The sequence below is a fragment of the Lynx canadensis genome, chromosome A3, assembly GCF_007474595.2.
Source record: "Lynx canadensis isolate LIC74 chromosome A3, mLynCan4.pri.v2, whole genome shotgun sequence".
Classification (NCBI taxonomy): Eukaryota; Metazoa; Chordata; class Mammalia; order Carnivora; family Felidae; genus Lynx; species Lynx canadensis.
In genome coordinates this window covers 57267355-57279952 of record NC_044305.1, presented here as the reverse complement: position 1 = coordinate 57279952, position 12598 = coordinate 57267355, and positions in this window count along the sequence as shown.

Sequence of the window (12598 nt, the reverse complement as noted above, 5' to 3'; positions counted from 1 at the left end):
GCCCTGATGGAAAAACACAATAAAGACAGTGTCCATAACATTGTAACTGAGATTTAAACCAGTCCTTATACCTCATTCCCTTGGTAGATGGATAACTTTGAATTTCAACAACTGCAGACCCTGTCTAAGACCGTTTATGTCTTTTGACTTAACGTGATTCAAGTATGAATATTAGATGCCTGTTTGAGCCCACCGTAAGATGGCAACGGAGACTTCCCTACACATTCCTTTCAGAAGCCTTGTAGTTAAGGAGATGAAGGGACTGAGGGGTTGAGTCACTGTGCACTGGAACCTCCACACTGTTGGCCCACTGCGCGCAACTGAGAATCCCAGGATGGGGACTTATCCCTGAGGAAAGAAAATGAGATGATGGGAATTCATCTGAGGTTGCTGGTCCCTCTCCCTGCTCCTCATATTCTCTGCCCACTCCCAGGGCCAACCAGTACTTTCTGAAGCCCTCTTCACCCTGCATCCTTAGTTGGCCAGAAAGTTTTCAGCCACTTCCTGCTGGAAGCTTGACTAATTATACACTGGTAGCTGATGTCTTCAACTCACCATCTGAGCAGTAACCTTAAATGCTAAAAGAAAAAAAAAAAATCATTCCCTTGAATAAGATGCTCTCTCTATCTCTCTCTCTCTATCTCTCTCAAATAAAACAAATTTTTAACTAAAACTTGTTATCCAAGTTTTCTGGGGATTCACTACTCTGTAGCAATGATAAGCAAAGAGATAAAGACAAAGCGTTCAGTTGTGAATTCTCTCATATTGTTTTGTCTCCTTGTGCAGAGTTCTGGTAGATTCTGGGCTGGAACGTTCAAATGTACCTTCTCTTCATTTTGATTTTTTTGAGCATTGTTTCCTGGAAATTTAAGCATGCCCCCCTCCCACCAACAAGTCTCTGTTAGATCACTGCCTACATAAATACCAACTTTTAAAAGACATCAGAGAAACTACCTTTCAAAAGATAAAACAGAAGATTAATGTTTTCAAAATGTGATCTATGTTAAGCTTCATAAAATAAAATTTATTTTGAAATAAATCATCACGAACAAATAAATGATCTTAGAATGGGTTTGCCGCCTGTTGTTGTGAGGGAGTATTTTGAGCAAATTGGAGGTTGAAGTCAAACATGACTCCTTTGGCTTTTCTTTTTTTTTTCTCTCTTTTGGTATATGTGTGTTTCCGCTCAAACTCTCCTTTCTTTTTTTTTTTTAATGTTTATTATTTTTTAAGAAAGAGAGAGAGTGTGTGGGGAAGAGGAAAAGTGAGAAAGAGAGAGAGGATCTCAAGCTATCAGTGCAGAGCCTGATGTGGGGCTAGAACTCACGAACTGTTAAGATCGTGACCTGAGCCAAAATCAAGAGCCAGACGCTGAACCAACTGAGCCACCCAGGCGCCCCTTCCCTTCTTTCAATCTGTCAGCGTGGTCTGTGCCCCTGGTCTCTGATCCAAACGCAGGGCTCATTCACCCACCTCCTATTTCTACTTCCACCTTTATAATTGAAAGCATCCTTAAGTATGGCATCCTTAAAACCAAAGGGATTCAATTCAGTAACAATCTAGTTGGAGAGGAAATGAATCCTCAGCTTACCTAACAAGGTTTGTTCATTTGTTCATTCAAAAGCTACGTATTGAGGACCTACTCTGGGATAGGTAAGGGAACAAAGCAGAAAATACACTTATGTGATGCCTAAGTCCGGTATCTAGTGTGTTAGAAGGTAGTAAAAGCCACGGGAAAAAATAGAGCAGAATAGGGAGGTTGGGAGTGCAAAGGGCAGATCTCATTAAGGAGAAAATGCGGGAATGAGCCGGAGAGATGTCTGGCAGAAGGGAATCTAGGATAGAGTCTCAAGCTCGTGCAAAGGCTCAGAGGGGGAGGCAAGTGTGGAGCGTTCGAGGAAGAGGGAGGGCAAAGGTGTTCATGGAGTGGAATGAGGGCAAGAACACAGAATAACCTGAATCAAAGAAGTGTGAAGGGTGGCAGACTGTGGAGGGCCTTTTTGTCCGTTACAAAGAATTTGGCTTTCACTGAGTGAAAGGGGAGGTTTGAGGAGTGATTAAAAGGTTCATGATGATTTTTGCTCTGAAAGTAGATTATAAGAGGCAAGGGAAGGACCAAAGAGAGGACTCTGGAGGCGATTGCAGTAGTCCAGGCAAGAGACAGAGGTGACCCGGACCACCAGTGAGGGCCAAGACAAGGGGTCATGTGGTTGGGCCCTGAATATATCTGGAAAATAGACTCAGCAGGATTCGCTGATGGATTGGAGAGAATGTGCTGGAGAAAACGAGGCATAAGGAGTCCTCCAGGGATTCTCATCTGTGCAGCTGTAAAGATGGAGTTACCATCAACTAAGATGATAGGGGTTATCGGAAGAGCAGGTTTTGGTGGGAAGAGCAGGAATTCAAAGTTGACTGGTTAATTTTGAGACGTCGAGGACCCAGAGTGGAGGTGTCAAATCTGCAGTGAATACCTGAGTCTGAAGTTCAGGGGGAAAGTCTGAACAACAGGTTTGCCAGTGTATGATCAGTGTATAGGCGATGGTCAGAACAGGGAAACTGTTGGGGGAGCTCATTGAGAGGATATGACTGCTGGTTAACACTCAGCCTGGGAACTGAGGCTCCTCACCCCCTCCACTTTCCTTGGAATATGGGTCCTGCTTGTCTTATCCATGACCAGAGGCTGCTCCAAGGACATGCACTTGAGAGAGCCATGTGGTGTTGAGACCATCTGGACGGTGTACATGGCTGAAGCCAGTCAAATCCTTTAGACAAACTCTTCAGATTTGGCAGGCAGGTACAGAGATCTATTTGTCCTGTTGCTACCCAACAAGGGTATTGCTACCCAACGTTGGTATACCCAACGTTATAAACTCCATAACGAAGTTCCCTTGCTCATTAAAACTGCCAACTGCCACGTACCTTTCTGGAGTGGCCTGCCTCTTTCTTCAGCCTCTCCCTGTCCTCCATGTACGGGGCCTGGTTTCAGATTATACCTGGGAAGCACCTGGGAACCAACAGAATCTGGACGGCATCACGTGGGGAATGAATGCAGGTAGAGAAGAAGAGACACCCAAGGACTAAACCGTGAGGTGTGGTGGCGTTGGGGGGGGGGAGGGATATGAAGGAGCAGCCAGTGGGGGGCCTGCAGGAAAATGAAGGAGAAGTTGCTTGCCTGTGACAGAGACTCCTTCAAGGGAAGGTCAAGACTGAGGATTGACACCGGCTTTAGCAAGGACATGGGGGTAATCAGAGACAATGACGATAGCAGAATGCCATCACAATCTTACCTATTTATTAGCAAGTTGAAATTTAAAGAAACAAGTAAGGCCGTGTTCCCAGAGTGGATTCAGATTCTATCAAGTCATTTACAAAACAATCAAGTGAACAAACCAAACAAGAAAAAGAAAGAAGAGACCAAGGGTTTGAAGTTAAAAACTTATTTTAACTTATGCTGAAGTCTCAACCCTTCTCCAGTACTTTGCAGAGAGAGTAAAATTTGTCTTTTAGGGAAATTTTATGGTGAAACTAAGAAGTTGTTCTTTTGTGCCCTCATGGCCTGTCTACTTTCCCTCTTGAGGATCTCATTTATTAGTCTCACGGACTTCATTTCATCTACACTCTGACATCTCCCGAATTTGTATTCTTAGCCTGAATGTGTTTCCTGAACTTCAGAAGCAAGTACCCCACCGTTGACTAGACATCCCCAGTTGTATGTCTAATAAATATGTCAAGCTGATTATGTCCCACACGGAGCTGATCTTACTCCAAAACCTGTTCCACTTGCGGTCTCCCCATCTCAGCGAATAGCAACCCCTTTGTCCATCTGCTCAGGCCAAACCTTGGCGTCACTTTGGCTGCTCTCTTTCTCTCACATCCCAGAGCCTATCCATCAAGAAATCCTGTCAGCAATACGTCAACATGTATCCAGACTCCAACCTTGTCTCACGGCCTACCCTCCCATCTCCCTCTCTCCTGGACGACCACATAGCCTCCTGACTTGTTCTTCTCCTCCATCCCTGGTCCTCCTTAAGGGCATTTCCTCAACACCCAGGTCATTCCTTGGCTTGAAATCCTCTAATGGTTTCCATTATCCTACCGAGTAAAAATCAAAGTGCTTACGGTGACTCACGGAGCCTTGCAGCATTTTGTCACCAGACCTCTCTGACCTCAGCTCCTATTTTTCTGCCATTTCTAGCTTGGCTCAAGCCACGTGGCTCCCTGCTGCTCCTCAGACACACCAGGCCCGCTCAGCCTCAGGGCCTCCGCGCTGCCTGCCCTTCTGCCTGGGCTCTGCTTCGGCTGCTTATCAAATGTCCCCTTCCTGGTTGGCCTTCCCGGGACCACCCCCACCCCACCACCTGCAACTGCATTTCTCCAACTCTCTTTCCCTCCCTCCTCTGCTTTTTTTTTTCTGCCTTATTGTAACACCACCTAAAATGTTTTATAAATATTCTTTACCTATTTGTGTTGTTTACGGTCTGTCTTCTCTGCTAGGATGTGAATTCCATGTGGGCAGGTCTTTTTGTCTGTCTTTATTCTGTTTGGTGCATTGCTGCACCCCCAGTATCTGAAGCAGTGATCGACACCTAAGAGGCCCACTAGAGGTCTGGGTTCAGGATTTTGCTCTTAAAAGCTCTGTTGACGCAGAATAGGTGTGCACAACCATGGTAATTACTAAAACACTGAAATATTTCCTTATTGGTGAAACCTCAGCTCCCCACCCCAAACCCTCCACTGTGCTCCCCTGTGACCTCCTCATAATCCAGAAACCACAGGATTAAGCCCAGCTCCTTTGCAGTGGCCGGTGTCCTTGTAACTGGTCAGTGCCTACATGATGCTACTTTCATCAAATATTTCAAGCATCACCTTCACTCACACCCAAGAAACTACACAGAAGCCTACCTAGCTGGTTTCTTGTAATCTTAGCCAGAAAATTTCTGAAATGAATTCAGAGAGGAAACTTATCTGAGTTTTTTTGGAAAAAGACCACAGAACTTGCTCTGGATGATTCATTCTTGGAATCATTCTCAAAGAAAAAACCAAAACAAAACAAAACAAAACAAAAACAAAAAGAAAACATAACCAATTTTCTCTAGAGATCATTTATTATGGGAGGTTTGATGACTAAATATGGGTAAGACCTCCAGAGGCGATTTCTCATGGTATACTGGAAATGAATCTGGGTCTCTTGATTTCAGTACAGTGCTTCTCCTATTACATACTTGGGAGACTATGACTTCATTTTGTCTTAAAATACTGGGAAATAACTAACACTCAATTAAAACCATAGATCTCAAACATTGAATAAGATTTGATGGTAATATTCACTGATGTAATCACCATCCCAAACACCACCGGAAGCATTTCTTCTTCTCAGAAGTTTCCTCCACACTTTGTACCCACCAATTTCTCACAATCTCAAACACATGCTTCATGATTCCTAGTCTAAGTTAATTAGCCTGCCATTGGGCTTCGTAGACGCATAATATGCAATATGTACTCTTCCATGTTTAGTTTCTTCTGCTTGGTGTAATTTGGGGGGGGGGCAGGGATTTAAACTTCCTGAACGTGATCTTTTTGAGATTCATCATGGTATTGTACCAGTAATTCTCTTCTTTCTCATTACCTTTTATTTATCCATTCTTCCGGTTGGTAGACATTTGAATCGTCTTGTTTTTGGTACATGGACATGGCGTCCATAAACACTCTTTTGTAAGTGTTTTGTGGACACGTGCTTTTAATTCTCTTGGGACAATACTAAGAGTGGAATTGCTAAGTCACAGAGTAGATGTTCCTTAACTTTATGTTTTGTTTGTCAACTCATTGAGATATAAATGTATGTGCAATAAAAAGAATACATTTTAAGTGTAAAGTTCAGTTAGCTTTGACAGATGTATACCTTATGAGATCATCATCTCAGTTCAGATATCATCCCATAAATTTGTTATTCTGCTTTACAGTTAATTGGCCCCCGCATCTCCCATCCCAGGTAATCACTAATTAACCTTTGCCACTTTAGAGCATTATAGAAATGGAATCAGAGAGTGTGTACTCGTTTACTCCTGGCTTTTTCACTCAGCCTAATGTTTCTTAAATCCACTCATAGTGTTCTTTCTTTTTTTTTTTTTTTATTGCTGAGTAGCTTTCTATCATGAGTGTAAAATAGTGTCTCCATTCACGTGTTACTGGTCATTGCGATTCTATGAACATCTGTGTATAAGTCTTTTTGTGGCCATAGGTTTTTATTTCCTTTGGGTAAATCCTTAGGAGATGAATTTCTGGGTCATATGGTGAGCAGTTACCAGAAGCTTCCAAACTATTTTCCGAAGCCATTTATCATTTGACACTCCCACCAGTGATATATGGGAGTTCTGGTTGCACCATATCCTTGCCAGCACTTGAAATCCTCAGTCTTTGTAATGTCATGAGATGGATTATCATTGTGGCTTCAATTATTTAATTTTCTCTTTTTTTAATGTGTGTTTTGGCCATCAGTGTATTTTGTGAAATCTCAATTTGAGTCTCTTTCTCACTCTTTTTTTAATTGGGCTATTTTGTTGCCTTTATAAATGATAGCTACAAGCCTTCCATCAGCCATATAAGTTGTATCTTGTCTGCATGTGGCTTGGTCTATTCAAATTATAATGATGTCCTTCGAAGAACAGGGGCTCTTATTTTGGTACATTCTGATATTTATTCTTCTTTCATGATCAGTGATTTTTGTATCTAGTCTAAGAAATATTTGTCCTACTCCAATAGGAAAATTATGAAGATTTTCGACTATGCAATTTCCACAAATATGATTGATTTTGATTTTATTTTTATGTATATTGTGAGGTAAAGATCTTCCATCCATACAGATAGCCAGTTTTTCCATCATCGTCTGTTGAAAACCATGCTTTCCTATAGATTTATGTTGGTGCTTTTATCAAAAATCAATTTCTAGGGGCGCCTGGGTGGCGCAGTCGGTTAAGCGTCTGACTTCAGCCAGGTCACGATCTCGCGGTCCGTGAGTTCGAGCCCCGTGTCAGGCTCTGGGCTGATGGCTTGGAGCCTGGAGCCTGTTTCCGATTCTGTGTCTCCCTCTCTCTCTGCCCCTCCCCCGTTCATGCTCTGTCTCTCTCTGTCCCCCAAAAAATAAATAAACGTTGAAAAAAATTTTTTTAAATATCAATTTCTATATGTTTAAGTCTATTTCTGGACTCCTTTTTTTCTGATCCTTTGATCTATATGTCCATCTTTATGCCATTACAACACTGTTTCCATTATTACAGCTTTATATGAAGTCTTAAAGTCAGGTTATATAAGTTCTCCAACTTATGCCTGCTGGCTAGTTTTCATATGGCCGGCACCTCTGTTTCTCTCTCCTGTGTGTCCTCAGCCCACAGAGTTCCTTCTGGCTTGTAAGATGCTCACTCTCTTCTTGCCCCAGGAGTTCTCATGGGATAGTCCAAGAGTGACTGAGGCCTCACCTTACTGTGAGATAAAATAGAAAAGCCAGAGTTTCAAGGAAGAGATGTAAAAATATGGCAGAAAGGACATTGCTCCTATTCAGATTCGTATACAAACCTCTCCTTGCCAGACAAACATTTTCAAGTATCTACTTGGCGCTGGGTGCTATGCCAGGCACGTGAGCTGTGTCAGTGGGAAAAACTCACAAAAAATCTCTCCGTTTCCGGAGCTCACATCCTAGTGGTGGGAAACAGAATACAAACAGGGAACACAATTCATAGGTAGAAAATTAAACGTTGACGGGTGCCCTAGTAAAAAGGCCAGAGCTGGGTGAGAAAATAGGGAATACGTGTGTGGGGGGGGCGGGGGGTGTGAATATCGCAATTTAAAATTGATTGATCAGATACTCAAATGAATGCTTTGACACCAATGTCCAGAACTGCACCACTCACGATAGTCAAAGGCAGAAGCAACCCAAATGTCCATGAATGCATAGCTGGATAAACAAATTGTGGGATGTTCACACAATGGAACATCACTCAACCACTAAAAGGAACGTAGTACCAACACGTGCTTCAACGTAGATGAACCTTGAATACACTATGCTACATGAGAGAAGCCAGACATCAAAGGTACTTACTTGATGATTCCATTTATATGGAATATTCAGAAGGGGGAAATCCAGAGAGGCAGAAAACAAACTGGTGGTTGCTAGGAGCCGGAGAAGGAGTAATTACTAATGGGAGTGAGAGTTTGTCTGGAGTGATGAAAATATTTGGGAACTAGACAGAGGTGGTGGTTCACAGCATCACAAATACACTAAATGCTACTGAATTGTCATTTTAGACCGATTAATTTTATGTAATGTGAATTTAAGCTCAATTAAAAAAAAAGCTATTCAGAAGCAAAGAAAAAGAGAACACTGAGTAGTCAGGGTAAGGCTTTTTGAGAAGTTACCACAGGAGCACTGACTTGGAGGAGATGAGCAAGTTAGCCTGGTGGGAAACTGGAGGACACAGGGTTGGAAAGGAGGAACTGGGGAGGTGATAGGTGGCCCCAGGTTGTGTGGGCCCTCAGAGCTGCTGCGAGGGCATCGGCTCTTCCTTTGGGTGAGGAAGGACTAGATGATCTGCCTTGGGTTTTAACAGAATCTCTGGACCCCTATATTAGGAACAGTCTGAAGAGGGGCACCAGTGGGAGTAGGGGGAACTGACAGAAGCCATCATTAAAGCCCAGGCACGAGGTGGTGTTGGCTAGGGAGAGGGAGGTGGCTAGGGAGATGAGGGGAGGTGCTGGCAGGTAGGATGTGTTTGAAAGTGAGACCCAGAGGGTGTCCTGGTGGATTGCAGGCCAAATGTGTGAGGAAAAGAAGAGTTAATTACACAGGGTGAGTTCTGGCTTGAGCAACTGGAGAGACGGAGTTGCCATCACTGAGGTGAAGAAGACTGAGGGAGAAAGTGCTTTTCTCAGGGGCGAGGCAGGGAAGGAGCACTGAGAGCTCCTAGAGTTTGAAGTGTGGCGAAGAAGAATCTGCCCAAGGTGCCACGGTGGACGGTGTGCCCCCCAGAACCTTCTCCCAAGACCCAGGCCAGGCCACCCACCGCCACACAGGGTCTGCCTCTGTCGGTTGTAGGCCCTACGAACACCCCATTGGGAGAATGGGAGGAACGTAGCATCCTAAATCTCTCGAATAAAATGGGGGGAAGATTTCCTCTTTGCTTATTCCTGTGAGAATTACTGAGAACCTGACCCACTTGGATTCACATGCGTGTAACATGACAAAAATGTCCTGGCTTTTGACATGGTTTACAGTAAGACCATGGCCATTTCTGGAGTGTGAGACATACATCTTGATCTAATTATGACACCGGGCAAGACAAATGGAGAAGTCTTGCAAGGTATCTCCTAAGCTAGGCAGTATTTGAGTGCCACGGTCCAAATGCAAGTTGCTAGCTGTTACTCTGGAAATAAAGGTTTTTTTGGGCTTTGTTCATCAGAAATCTCAGAGAATTAGATTAGATTAGAATTAGGGACACGTGAGATTTCAAAACTATAACCCCAAATCAGATGAAAATTATGGCTAAACTAAAAAATTAGAAAGCAGTTATGGCCAAATTGGGTTAGATTAATTTTTAAAAATGGAGAGTAGTTCTGAGAAATCTTAAGAGGAAGAGGGTATCCGCTACAGAAACAAGCAGACACTGAAAGATTTCTCCTTAACTTGGGGCGCCTGGGTGGCTCAGTCGGTTGAGCATCCGACTTCGGCTCACGTCATGGTCTCACAGTTTATGAGTTTGAGCCCGGCATCGGGCTCTGTGCTGACAGCGTGGAGCCTGGGGCCCGCTTCGAGTTCTGTGTCTCCCTTTCTCTCTGCCCCTCCCCTGTCATGCTCTCTCTCTCTCTCTCAAAAACAAATAATCACTAAAAAATAATAATAAAAAGAAAAGTTTCTTCTTAACTTGACAGAAACTTATGGGTGCCCCAAATTCTGTTTTTTAGAAGTCTTTGCCTTTCACATTTTGTCTTACTAAGTTGCTATGAAATACTATACTTTTATGTTGGATGGGGTCTTGGTGGTCAGAAGCCAAAGTGGCTTAGTGATTTATAAAGAAGAAACTTTCAGGAAATCAGACTAGGTTGTTTTTGCTTAATAACCCAGTCATAATTATAAGAAAGAAAGCTTTACTGCTGTCTTCTTTCTCTTTTTTAGTTGACATTGAATAAAAAAAGAAAAAAAAAAAACCCTTGGCTTTGAGGTTCAACAAATTTGGTTTTAACCCTAGCCACAAGTGGATGAGCTTGGTCTAATGATTTAACCAGTCTCAGCCATGGGTTTTATTTTAATCTGTAAAATTGGAAGGGCGTTGATGATAAGTGGCACGCTGTACTGTACTTTAGATGAAAGGACTTTATTTTTTTTAATTTCTAAAAAAAATTTTAATGTTTATTTATTTTTGAGAGACAGCGAGACAGAGTGTGAGCAGAGGAGGGACAGAGAGAGACAGAAGGAGACACAGAATCTGAAGCAGGCTCCAGGCTCTGAGCTGTCATCACCGAGCCGGATGCGGGGCTTGAACTCATGAGCTGTGAGATCATGACGTGAACCGAAGGTGGACACTTAACCTACTGAGCCACCCCGGTGCCCCAGGACTTTACTGTTGAATGGATTAGTTGATTATCTTACAATAGTCGTTAGATTTTACTAAATGCTTCTGTAAGTTTTCACGACTGTATTAAAATTCTAATTGAAACTTTTTTTTTTAGGTTTATTTATTTATTTTGAGAAAGAGACAGTGGGAGGGGCAGAGAGAGAGGGAGAGAGAGAATCCCAGGCAGGCTCCATGCTGCCAACGCAGCCCTGAGGTGGGGCTCAAACTCACAAACTGCAAGATCATGACCTGAGCTGAAACCAAGAGTTGGATGCTTAACTGACTGAGCCACCAGGAACCCCTAAACCTTATTTTGAACTAAGAAATCTTTTTAAAATTTTTTTTAATGTTTATTTATTTATTTTTGAGAGACAGAGAGAATGAGAGTGAGAGAATACAAGCAGGGGAGGGACAGAGAGAGAGAGAGGGAGACGCAGAATTTAAAGCAGGTTCCAGGCTCTGAGCTGTCAGCCCAAAGCCCGATGTGGGGCTCGAACTCACCAGCCGTGAGGTCATGACCTGAGCTGAAGTTGGACGCTCAACTGACTGAGCCACCCAGGTGCCCCTGAACTAAGAAATCTTATTTGAAACTAGGAAACCAATGCAAACGTGGTCTGGTCTCATGAAAAACGCCTACAGTTAATAAAATTTTTTGAATCATATATTAGTATGCAAAATAAAAGCTCATATTCATGTATAAGAACTTTCAAGTTCATGCTATTTTATGTAACAAAATGCTATCTGGAGTTTAACCACACCTGGGCACTGTTCCAAGCCCACTTGCTCCTGATTCTGTGGTGTCAGTATGAAACTCATACGATCTTGATAATAAGAGTCTGGACAACTAAAAGGAGGGTAGAGATAAGCAGACCCAATTCCCCGAATTTACGTGAAACATCTCAGGGTAAATCTCCTAGCCGTGACAGGACTTTGCATCTCTTCCTCTCGGAGCACGTGGCCAATGTCCAAACTATGACTGTATCCCCAAGCAGGTAGGCAAGCCTGTGCAAGAGCTTTGCCAGGCACAGTGTGGGGTAAAGAAAACCTACTAGAACTCTTCGTTAGCAACACCTCCTCACCTTGCTCACCCACTGGCAGTGTGACCTAGTGGTTAGGTGTCTTTAAGGCCCACCTGCTTGGGTTCTGTGTCTTAGCAGCATGTGACTTGGCCAAGTTGCTTAACTCTTCTGTGCCTCGGTGTCCTTATCTGTAAATCAGGAATAGTAATAATAATAGCACCTGCCTTCTTGGGTGTTGTGACAGTGAAGGAGTTAACAAATGTTAAGTCACTTAGAATGGTATCTTGGCATAGAGCGAGTTCTAGAGAGAGCTCAACTATTGTTATGTTATTACACCGGTCTGCAGTTAATCCCTGAATGCTTCTGGGATGTGGTAGGTTTTAAAAGTGAGTTGAATTTACTCATAATAGAGCATTTCAGCTGCATGTAGCTGAAATCTAATTTTGCAATTAACATTTGTTTTACATGGACCCCAAGGGTTGAAGGTTATGGTCTTCTTTATCAGGCCCCTTGAGGAGCCTTCTTACTCATAATTTATCTCTATGTCCCTGAACTCCTTAGAAAAACTTCCCTTTTCCATCCAAACTGAGATCCTTAGAGGGACTTACATGTGAGGAGCCCAGAAGCTGGAATCTGTTTTTGGATGAGTCTGGACCATAAGCAGAGCATTTAAAAACCTCCATAAAGTCTGGCTTACTTCTCACTGCTTCCCCTCATTTGCTTTTGGAACTCTCTGCACCAAAGCTCTCCAAACTGGATGAGCATGCTTAGCTAATGTCTGCCAAATGAAGTGTCAAGGGATATTGGGAAAGGCAGACTTAAGGTCCCAAGATTTCAAGATCATTTAGAATCAACTGAGTAGTCCCAGGGCAACAGAAGCACGTGGGTGACTCAGTCCGTTAAGCCTCTGACTCTTGATTTCTGCTCACGTCCTGATCCCAAGGTTCATGATCTGGAGCCCCAGATCGGGCTTTGCGC